This window comes from Chiroxiphia lanceolata, chromosome 7 (assembly GCF_009829145.1).
Source record: "Chiroxiphia lanceolata isolate bChiLan1 chromosome 7, bChiLan1.pri, whole genome shotgun sequence".
NCBI lineage: Eukaryota > Metazoa > Chordata > Aves > Passeriformes > Pipridae > Chiroxiphia > Chiroxiphia lanceolata.
In genome coordinates, this window is record NC_045643.1 from 4784563 (window position 1) to 4796921 (window position 12359).

A 12359-nucleotide genomic window follows, 5' to 3' on the forward strand; every position below is an offset into this window, starting at 1 on the left:
ACCTCTATTTGACCTGCTCAAACATTCTGACAATTTTCAGGAGCAAGAGTTGCAGGAGTGGGTGGTCTTACTCTGGCAAGAAGATCCCCTCCAATAACTATAACAGGTCAATCGTCCTTTTGTTTGTCTTTAGCATCTGCCTCAGATCCTTTTTGCACTTATTTATTTGTTATGCCTTTTAGTTCAGTGTATAGGTTAAACTTAGTGTTTACTGGTTGGGTTTCATCGTCGTGTGAGAGTGAAACAGTTATCTCTAATGCATCAGCCTGCCTTTTAAAGGCTCTCAACACCTCTTTGCCCTGGGATCCCCAAGAGTTAGATTTAATGGGATCACTGTCTGTACGTAACACAAGTGATAATGGGACTCAAACCTGTTTTATGTTGGGATTATTTCAGTCTGGGTTAAGTGTTTATCAAAGCCACGACTTGTCCAGCTGGACTAATGTCACTTCACATACCCCAGGATTTAATTACAAGAATACAGGAGACTATTGTGGTACTAATAATAGTGACAACCAAGGCCTTGGGGCATATGGGGCTGAAGTAAGGGCTTCCTTTCCGGGCATTTGGGTTAACAACACTGCACGCGCTTTTCCACCAGGTGTGATTCTTATTGTGGTGACACAGTAGCACCTAGTCCTATAGACTCGTGGTTTCAATCTATTTTTGGTTCTATGTCTGAATGGGTTTTAAGTTTTGTTAAAGAAGGCCTACGATGGTTATTGACAATTGTTGTAATTTTAGTAAGAGTTCGTGTTGCTTTTCTTGTATTGTTAAACGTGTGCTATGACAGAGAAAGTATTGTTGGTCTCAAATAAAAATGGGGGTATTGTAGAGGATTGGCTAGCAGGACAAGGGCATATGGATATGGCTAAGGCTATGGACGAGCTGTCAGAGTATAGAACACAGCCTGTCTAGGCCCGTGGGAAGATCTGAGACAGCAAGGCCATGCCAAGGCCATGGTGGTTTTGTACCTGCTAGTTGGATGGTAAACAGGAACGGAGCAACAACAACTAAGAGCCACCTGTGTAAACATGAGAGGGGAGTAAGGGGTAGAATCAACATCTGAGCCAGAACCAATGGTGAGCTCGGCTCTTGCAATATGCATGAGCTAATTGCGAGGCCTATATTAAGTTGCTAACACTTGTCAATAAACGAAGTTTGCTGATTCTCACATTGAGGGTCCCTCACTTTCCTCGTCACGACACTCTCTACCTTGTGACATGGAAGAAAAATGATTTCCAGTGGGGTCCACTTTTTTTGTGCCCCAGGGTGCTGGGTTGTACATTTGGGCTTTGTGGGTTAGGGCCGGTTGCTTGTCTGTGTGGTTGTACTTATTGTATTTTTTTATTAAATTTTTATTCTGACTTGTAATCTCTCTTTTGAGTTGGGTTGGTTTCCCCTGTTGGTTAACTTTTAAACCAGCACAATAGTGATTAGTTAGACACCCACTTCAGCCTTTTATTATTCAGGAGTTTTTAGGAAAGACCTTTAAGTAAACAGAAAAACCCCCTTACTATTTAAATATGCAGCCAGTGGGGGAAGCCGGAGATAACTGAGTACATAGCAGGTCCCACTATGGTGCCTTTATGGGACAACTTAGTTAAAAAAGGCAATGGCAAAGCAGTAAAGGAAAAGAAGGGAAACAGTCATTTTTCCAAAGGACACTCCTAACAGGACAATTGGCAGCAGGTCCTCTTAGCAGTGAGGATGATTCACCATAGAGCAAACTGTCAAGGGAATCAGGGGATACTCCATCCCTCGCTTCCCTCAAAGCCAGGAGGATGGCTTTGCTGGAAGACATTCAACAACACAAAAAAGCAGTTGAAATTCTTCAGTTCTGCTAAACACAGGAGATGATATGTTATAATAACCTATAGTGACTTTACATTCTGTTCAGTGCCACTCGTCTTTTCTACTGTGAACCAGAAGCTTGTGAAAGCAGGTCTGCCTGTCTATCTGTCACAACGACCTCAGCTCCAGCTCTTTTCCACTCATTCCAATTTCTTTTCCTCACCATGAGCTCTTGGTGCTGGAAGGGGAGGATGGCTTGTTCTCTGCTGAGTGTTGTACCATGCTTTGCTCCTCATTTTCAGACATCTCTCCTTCCAGCTTCTACTCAAGTCTCTTAATTCCTGCCCCAGATCAGCTTTCCCGTGCCTTGTGATCCTCTGTGTTTTTCTCCCATAGTCTTCTTTTCCTTTCATCTGCAACCACTGATGGATCCTGGTCCAGTCTCCAGGGTGTCGGAGTCAGGACCATGTCAGCTCAGCTGTGTACTGAGGCAGGACTGGGCTTGTGATCCAAGAAGGGGAAAACAGCTGCATCAAACAAGTTCTTGGTTTGGCCCCAAGCCCCTTGGTTTTTGCTGGAGGGCTTGGCTTTGAGTGGTGAAGGAAGGTTTCCAGGGCCACAGAGAAGGGGTTTACGGGCTCCGGAGTGTACGAGTCTGTACATGATAAAGGGATGCATCATCTGACTGAATTTAATGAAGGTTTTTTCTCCTCCATTACTTTCTTCCCCTCTAAGTGACCTTCAGCTGCAAAGCCTGCCTATCATGCCCCCCGCCAGCATCTTTGCCACCTCCCTTTTTGCCATTGCAGTGGTAGGGAAAGAATTGACTCTGCCAACAAGCTGCATCAATCTTTCCTTCCAAGAGAAAAACTGAAGGGACGTGAGCAGTTCCCACAAAATTGTACTGGTGGCACTTAAAAGTCTCCAAAATCCCTAAATGGAGAAATTCCCCCTTGTTTTTTAACCTTCTGCCTTTGTTGTCCTCCAAATTTTATTTCAAGCTTTATTAGAGAAATTACAGGTGAATACAACCATGAAAGAGTTTTTTTCTTTGTTCAGGTGTGTCTGATGGGTCCTTCCTCAGTGCTATTCTAATTTGTGTGCTTTCAAATGTGTGCAGACTCTCTTCCTGCTAAAATCCATGCTTTTGTGCAGAGGGAACCTTCCCTCCAGTCTCTGTCAGATGGGTAGGAACAGTATGAAGTGGGGAAGCCTCAAATGCTTCTGGAGAGACCGTGGTGGTGAGGGCACTGCCTGTACTGGCTCACCCTGACTTGTCCCCCTGCACTGTGTGGGATCATGGATCATCCAAGGAGCTCTTATCATTCCCAAAACATCTGCCTCTTCCCCCTGCTTCCCCCACACTGGCACGTGTCTATGAGGTAGGTAGGATGTATTCTGTGATAATTTGCTGTGCAATAGTTTTTTTGGAGAGGTATCTTGAGCACCTGAGCTTTGACTTTGCCCCTAGAGCTCATCATACAAATGTCATGAGATAACAGGTATAATACTGTGCAAATATTCTTTTTTTTTCTGTAAAGCAAACAGCTTAGGAGATGACACATATTCCTGCAAAGCAGCCTATCACCAGGGAAGTATATGGTGCTGCTGTTACCTGTTTAAAAAAAAAAAAATATTTGGAAAAAGACTGAACATATTCAGTGACTATTGGCCTTTGAAAGGTTTGGAGCTATTATATTTGTAGGTCTTATTTTTTTATACACAGGTCTGGTCTTGGACCAGCCCTTTTAAAGATAGCTCACCTAAGCTGGGTTTGGCAGCCAGAAATGCTTTCTTCCCAGCCTTTTAGGCAACTTCTTAGGAATTTGAAAACACAGAGATTGTGCTATCTGTGTGGAGGAAAACAGTGCACAGCAGGGATGAGATATGTAAAAAGAGCTACTCCCCACCAGCCCTTTGGAGAGGCTCATGAGCCCCCCATCTGCAAGATGCTGTCTGTGCTCTTTATGTTTTTTTGTGTGGAGGTTGCCAGGCTGCATTTTCCAGGAGAGCAGCAAAGCCAGCCTCCTTTTTGTCTTCCTTTTTTTTTTCTCCTTCCTGCTACTTGAAACAGGCTGTGAAATAACCCCATGGCTTGGACAAGTTGTTGGTTGCTCAGCATAGCTACATCTCGGGGGGGGTCGATGGTTGGGGGGAGAGTCTGAGCACAGCAAAGTGCTACAAGCTGGGTTTACATCTCAATCTGAGGTGTCCCAAGGCCTGATAGACTGAGGGAAAGCCTTTGCTGTGTTAAAGCACAATGACATTTTGGGCAAGTGTTGGAAAATATGGCTGGGATCAACTTGGAGAAGTTGCCTGGCCCAGTTCCCTGGGGCTGGTTTTGCTGTGATGGGTGGATGCCTGACCTCTTTGCAAGGAGTTGTTGGTAGAGATTTCTCAGTTTCTGTAGTGAATTTGTCCCAGCATTTTAGTGCTGTAAAGAAGTCTCCTTTTGCTGCAATTTCCCTCCATTACTTCTAAATCTCCCCCCAACTGACATGGAAAGCTGTTTCTTCATGAGAGGAATTTCAAGACGCCTCCACTGCCACTCTATTTCCTTCTCTCACCTTCCAGGTCCTGTTTTCCAGACCCTGTTCTTTCCCTATAAACCCTTGGTAACCAGTTCCCCAGTTAAGGCTTTGTCATATCCTTGTTTTTCTACCTTCTGAGTGCTGTGGAGGAAGGTCTGGCTTTGGGGAGCCCATCCTGTGCTCAAGAAACCATCCCTGCAGTTCTTTTAATCTCCCTCTGCTGCTGTTGTTTTGGACTTTGGCACTGCTGAGGGCTTCTTAGGCACTTGCTGTAATGAAAAATATCCAGGAAGCTTTTCCTTTTCTAAGGCTAGAATGGTTTCTGCAGTCCTTGAGATGTGACCCTATTTGTTAAAACCCAACAAATTTCAAGGGCAAATTCACACAGGTTTCCTCCCCTGAACCCTGTGCTCTGTCTACTCTCTCCACAGTTCATTACTTTGTAATCTCAACAATTGCTAAGGAAACCTTTCTAAACTTGTCAATTGGCAAAGCAACTGCTTTTCAATTTAGTTTTAAAATAGTTTTTGAAATCAGTCTCTGCCTGTGCTATTGATTTGAACTCTTGATTAAGTTGCTGCTTAACAAGCTCTTTGCTGCTTTAAAGCCTTTCTCCAAGGGTCAAAGAATGATATTTAAGGGAGGGAAGGAGTATTGTCCAGTAGTTCTTTTCTAAATGTAGTTTATTAAATTAAGTTTCTTTAAAAGTGGTTTTGACTTTTAAAGTGAAATTAAGGCACTTGAATTATATATATACACATATATATACATTCAATTTTTGTGTCTGGTTTTCACAGTTAATGTACTTTATACTTGGTTGTCATCAGATGGTTTCCTGAACTGAGGTCCCTTGAAGTGATCAAGCTTGCAGAACCTTAAGAGCCTTGTTCTATCTCTGAAAAATTGAGAGGTTTTTTGATGACAAGGTTATATGTTTTAGAAAATCTTTAGAACATTGTGCACCTTTCCAGGTCGGGGTGAAAAAGGTGCCAAACAGAAGACTCCAGGACAAAACATGATTCCTAATCACTTTCTGCAACAAAAATTATATTTTAAGTACACGGGGAAGGTTTTGTAACATTCAGCAGTTTGTAGCATTCCAGCCTCTCTGGAAGTGGACTGTGGTTCACAGCAGTTAATTTAAAACAATTTGATGTAGAAGTTAATTAATTCATCTTTTGTTAAAGCCTTATCAATAATTTTGATGAAATTGATTAGAAAGAAGCAATGGAGAGCTTTAGGTCTGTGGGTTAAACCAGCAGTTACATAGTATTTCATGGCTGGATTTCAAGCTGTACTGGCTTGCAACAGCTTCCCCCGTGGAAGACAAGAGCATTAGGTTATCCTGCAAGAATGCAGAGAGCCTTATGTGCCAAGAGATTGGCAAGGCCTGAGCAAAATTTCCTTGCAGTCGAGCCCCAGCAGCCTGCCTAGGCTGTGAAATGTGCTTTGTAACCAACTTCAGCCCTGCAAAAGTATGGGGCTTGCTGTGTAAACATTTAAAAGACTAAGGCACACCCATAAGACAGTTATAATTGAACTTAATACTACAACTGCACGTTGTTCCTTAACTGCTGAGGAGGAATCTTCAGTAAGTGTGAACACAAAAAGGCATCTGATTCTCAAGTAAAGGGTTCATTCTCTGCTGGGAATGTTGCTCCTTGTTATGACTACCTTAAACACCAGGGGTCCTTACTGAACATAAAATCGGTACTATTCTTGTCTCTCTGAAATCCAAACACTCTGTACATACTTATACACAGAATTAGTGTCTTATTATTAAATTCATGTGTCCATATCATAAGCATTAGATCTAGCCTGAATATATAGACACTATTGCTTGTGATGCAGGCACTTCCATGCTGCTGTTAAGTTGTTAGTAGTCTTTATTGCAGGATAGAAGATAATCGTGTAAAACTGGGATCTCAGTTCATGTATGAACACTTTCTCTCGCATGCTTTGCTGAGAGCATGAGAATTCTCTAAAGATGTGGCAGGAGCTGGATACTTTCTCTACTTCCTTGGCTGAATGTATTTATGGTATTGCTGGATCTTCAGGTTTTGAATAAGATACCCATCTATGCAAATGTAGTAGTTTTAAGTAATTTTTAAGTACATGGTTCTTTTGTTTTGTCTGTCCGGAAATTCAGCAGAACCTGATCTAGTAGGTATAAACTCAGAAATGTGCGTTGTAGTCGCTATTACAAAAAGCAGCTTGTACATATTCAGAAGACTCATATGACAGAACATCATCTCTCTGTTGTATCTATTCATTTTGGTCTAGGTACTACCTGTACTTGGGGACCCCTGGTGGTCTAGTGGTTAGGATGCAGCACTCTCACTGCTGCAGCCTGGGTTCGATTCCCGGTCAGAGAAACTCCCCTGGGCAGATGGAGTTTGTCAGCCCTGTAAGGCCATCCATCTAAGAGAAGGTCACTCTAAACAAACCTACATCCTCACTGCCACTGTCCAAGCTCACTCGGCCCCGGTAGATGAACCTTAGGATTAAAGGGTGGGTTCAGCTCAGTGTACACACTGTCTCACGTAAAATATCCACTGCGCAGGCTCAAAGGTAAACACCTTTCCGAAATCTTCGTTCACGAAACATGGCCATACACTACCTGTACTTATCAATGCAAAAGAGCTGCCTTCTATCAGAGCAATGGTAACCAGACACTCCAGAGAGCTGACTTTGAAAAACCAGCCTTGCATTCTGAAAAATGCACATTAAAGGGTTGAACTTCAAAATGCCCTGAAAATTGACAGTTGATTCTTCCACTGGTAAGTGGAAAAGTGGAGAATCAAACCTTAATTAGTACCCTCATTACATCACATTTCAAACTGCAATAACCAGATGACTTTGAGGAGTAAGAGAAATGAGGGAGAAAATCAAAATATTGTCAGCTATTATCCAGCTCTAATACAAGCCTCTGCTGCAGACAGCACATTCCTTAGTTGAAAATAATGGGGAAGTTGAAAATAACTGCGTGCACCGGTTGGTCACAGGATGACTGTAAATCATGAATGTAGTGTGGTGATGAGAAAGGCAAGCATGACTGTGGAATGCATGAGGAGGTATTTAAAACAGAGAAAGGGAAATAATAATAATAATAATGCTATTGTATAAAGTTCTGATAAGGCTTTCCGGAAGTGCGTTGTGCTATTTGGGGATGACTATATTCAGGAAAGATGATCTCATACTTGAAATAAGTGCAAGGAATAACTTAAAGCTTAAATTGCACTGCACATGTTAGATTCTCATCAAAGCACTCCGTGGTACTTGGAGCTCTTGGGACAGGTAGCTCCTGTCCATGCTGGCTTGGGAGGGAGTAGCCCCTGGCACAGCAACTATTTCACCACCATTTGTGCCAGCACACATATAAGCACTTGTAGCAATGACTTACCTGCCTCACACATTCCAGGATGGTGTGTCCCACGCAGTCTGGAGGTCCTTACCTGGTGGAGAGTCTCAGTTTCAGCTTTGCAAAGTTGTCAAGACATGATGATTACTCCTGCCGTTTTTTCTGTTTCTGAAGCAGTTTGGAGGCACGACCTCAGGATCATTCAGACCCTGAGCAAAGGGGCAAGATGGTACATGGGATGACATGTGGCACATATCTGTGCTCCATGCCATGTTTCCGTCAGGGATAACCACTCATTTGTTCTCATCTATTGCCTGTATCTGGTAGGCATGGAAAGAATATTCTGGGAGAAAACTAGAGCCTCAGAAACTTGACTTGTCCTCCTTTCCAGCCCAGTTGTGTGCTTTTGTCCCATATCCTGAATGAGGATACAGATATTAACTCCTTTGTCCTGGTATTCAGTAACATACCTGGAAAATCTATCTTAAGTGGAATCCTGACTGTGAAGTGAAATATATGACCTTAAAAAGCTAAGGAAGTGTAGACAAAATCTTGAAATGCCGTTTTATGAGGAAGAAAGAATTTGTAGCAAAGCCTTTTCTGGAACTAAATATAGTGAAATGTCCACAGTGATTCTCAGTTTTCTGTACTGAAATCACTACACTGCTGCGGTGAGCTGTAAAGGCCTAACTGTAAGTTTTCCAATTATTTTAGGTTTTGGGTTTTTTTCCTAAGATGGTAGGAAGAAGGGGTGAAGGCAGGAGCAAATTAAGTATATGGCATTCTAAATGTGTTGTTGTAGTTGGTCCAAACTGGAATATTATGAGAAGTAGGACCCTGCTGAAGGCTGTGTGAAGAAAGTTATCATAATAGAAAGTTCATAGGGCATCCCTGCACATAGTGCTGCCGTTACACGTCCTGTGACCTGGTTGTTAGTGAGACAAGCTTTGCTGCCAGGTGTTAGTTTGTTCTGCATTGCTGGCTTTGCCAGTTTGTAACACATTGTAAGCACTAGATCCTACTGACTAAACAAAGTGCAGTTACTTGTGTAGGGCAGTGGTGGTGAGAGTCGTCTTTATATTGTTCTGTGCTTTGTTTCTACATGATTGTGGTGCTCATTTGTTGCTGCAAAGAGTTTCTGATTCCAAGGGTAGGATATATCCTAAGCACACACCTACATATACTCTCTTCCTATACTCCTTTAACATACAAATGAAAGCATCCATGAAAGCTATGCTGCCTCGTTCTTGACCGGTTTTACCTGAAAACACATCAAGGAAGATACTTGGTGTAGTGTTTTCAGGTGAAAGCAGGGGATACATCTTGGTCAAGCCCAGAAACAGAGCCAGTTCTTCAAGTCTTTGAGTCTGCAACCTGGGAGACTGCCCTGATGAAAAGCCCAATCCATACTGCAAAAGAATGTGAACAGAGGCCCAGTGGCTGCACCTAATAATATTAATAAGTCTGTGAACCTGCAAATGCTACCTTTCATCCCTGGCCTGAACGGTAGGCTCCTTCTCTTTGGTTTATTTCAAGCGGGTTGGTTGGTTTCTATAAAGCTATCCTGAGCCAGTGGTGTTTCCACTGGCATATCTCCTCATACTGCTGCAGGGAAATTTCCCCAGAAGCAAAGCCTTGCCCATAACCAAAAGGCATGACCTTACAAACACTTATCAGGGCATTAGTCTCTGCTCTCATCACACTTTGTGAGCAATCCGTGCAAATGAACAGGCTGATCTAAAGGCGTATATTTTTATAGTGTGTCAGGGATTATGCTGAATTATGGGCACTGAGGAATAGGGTCCAATGCAAAGCTGAATTGTTTAATAGCCAAAGAGAGTGTTCCTGGAGACCTGTTGGTGTGAAGAAGATCTGGCAATATTCGTGCCTGCTTTACATAAGGAAGATCTGAATTCCACTCCCATTTGTGCTCAGGTTTCTCTTCTCTGGGAGGACTAAACTTGCTTCAGTGCATTCATGTATGAGTGAAGATAGATATAGATATATATGCACACAAACATATATAAATTGTTCATATGTTCATGAAGCTTGATGGAAAACCAGGTATGTCAGCTCAGTAGTAGCAACACAGGCAAAGTTAATCAGGGAAAGGAACAATATCAAGAGACCACAAGAACTGACCCATTTCAACAAAATGCACATGTATGAAGTACCTTCCATGCAGGTTAGCTGCTCTGCAGAGGAGTGATGGCTAACCATGCCCTTAGCACAGAGCATCAGTCACCGAGGCAATTGTTCTCAACCATTAGTGTGTTATTTAATTTTAAGAACAACTTCACTTCAGAAAAAACAACCTAAGAGAAGTTAACCTTGCAGTTAAGCCTGAAAAGAACATGTAAGGGTCAGGACCTTCAAAAAGAAGTGAGAAAATGTGAGCTCTTAAAGAGAAATTATGTTAACGTAAGTGAGTTTCTGTAACATTTTCAAGTCCTTTGAAACCTGAAACATGGTTTTCTTTCGCCATTTTAGGGGGCAGAGGTAAAGTAAAAGGTAAAATCACAATTTTTCAGTGGCTGACTGTTAGGACTAATCATGACTTGTTTTTTGTGAGAATACTTCCATTCTGTACCTCAGCTTCTAGCAGCCTAATTCTGCAAAAATACAATTAATCTGTCTCCCAACCTTCCTGTTTCTCTAAAGGTTTGTTTTAGTGGTTGTTCGAAGATAGAAGAGCTACTTCAGAACAAAAGTCCACAAAAGTTTCGCTTGCTGTAAAGGCCAAGACTACAGCCTGGAAAATTAAAAATGAAGAAAGTGAAAATCAAAGTTTATTTCAGAGTTCTTGTAGCATCATCTTATGTGTAGCTTCTGCTAATGTGTAGCTTTCCCAGGCATAATAAAATATTAATGTTACAATTTGTACCAGGAAGCATAGTAAGTTTTTCTAGTTTCACAGGGTTCAAGAAGGAGACCATAATAGCTTCTAGTCAGGATCATAAAACGAATGCAGTAGGAGAATTATTCTGTAGATTAGTGTAGTCAGACACGTAAGTAGTACCCATTCTTACTGTTTACCATGAGGAGATGCCTTCTATAAGCTGGGTTAAGGTGAAGTGGAACATGCAAAACACAGCATCTCACACTCTGAAAAAGACAAACCACAGGAGAATACTGTTCCTCTGCATGCTGTTCTCTTGCCTGGCATATAGATAATATTGCACTGGGCTTGATGCTTGTGTGTGGGAAGCAGTTCCCTGTAGGCAGAGAAGGAAAATTAAGCTATCTGAGCCCTATTTTATTCTATGTCTATGGTTTGATCCAGCCAGCCCAGAGCTTCCTAATAACTTCAGTCCCATTAACAAGAAGAGATCTAATTTTTCCTTTTCCTTTCAATATATTCAGACAGGAGCTGTTATTTCTTCCAATTCCTATATCCAAGGCACAGTTATAAGTGAGCCTTTGCTTGCAGTATCCAAGAAGTTTGTGTGGGTTCAGAAGGTGATGGTCGCATTCATAAAAGAGATCAACAGGTATAAAATGCAAGCCAGGTTCTCCAGCTCACAAAGTCCCTGAGCCACAACCTGCTGGAGTTTGCAAGTACACTCTTCAGGAGCAGTGGTATGTGTTTGTGCTCATGCTCTTCCTTAGTGCCCTGTTCTTTGGTCATGGGATAGAGACAGGGCACTGAACTGGGTGGGCTTTTGTTCTGCCCAAGATCTTATGTTTTTATTTTCCTTCTGGAAACAAAAAATAAAAATTAATAAGCCTACCATTATAAACTTTAAAAATTCCATAAAATCACCTCGTATTCCATTTCCATAAATCCATGACTCCAGAGGCTACACCTTACTAGTCAACACTGTTGATGGGGTAAAAGCCACCATAGTAACCAATTTGTAATGTTGTAATGTCAGCAATGGGGGGATTTATTCTTGCTTCAAGGACTGAGATAGATGCATCTATCAATATTTGGGGGATAGGTGATGGTATCTGAAAACCAGGGCTTAAAAACAAGAAGAAAGCTGTTAACTTAAGGGAAAGACACTTCTGGAACAAGAGGTGACATCCTGGAATGTACACATAAAGGCACACTCGGAAAAAAACTAATAATTTTTTGATATACTGTAGAATCAAAGAATGACCCAGGTTGACCTAAACTCTCTCTTAGTGTTTAATACTTTTCTTTTTGCCTTCAATAACCAGAAGACTGAAAGGTCAGGGTCTTTTTAACTATGTCTTCTCTTTGAGTAAAGAAAGTACAGAATCATTTTGCTTCAACTCAATAGTTGCTCCTTACTGTACCTTACTTAATTACTTTTAAAGTAGCCAAAAGCTTCCATTCTGGTAGCTTAGTAAAATAATTGATTTATTATTTGCTTGTTTTTATACAGATTTCATTCTTACTTGTAGACGGTAAACGAAGTTCAAGATGATGAAGCCATCTTTTCTGATTTGCTTTAGAAAAACATGTAAATCATTTAGACTCAAACTAATGGTAGAAAACTAGATTTGCATATCAATATGAATGCATTTGAGGTAAATCATTTAAGATTTTGTAATTAATTTACTATTTTGATAACATCTTAATTAGGAAGATTTCTTTGGGACTATCTTATGAAAACAAGTCATGACCATTGTTTCCTTTTCTTCCTTTTCCCTTCATATTTTTTAACCACACTTTCAAAATCACCAAAAGCTGACTGAGTAACAGT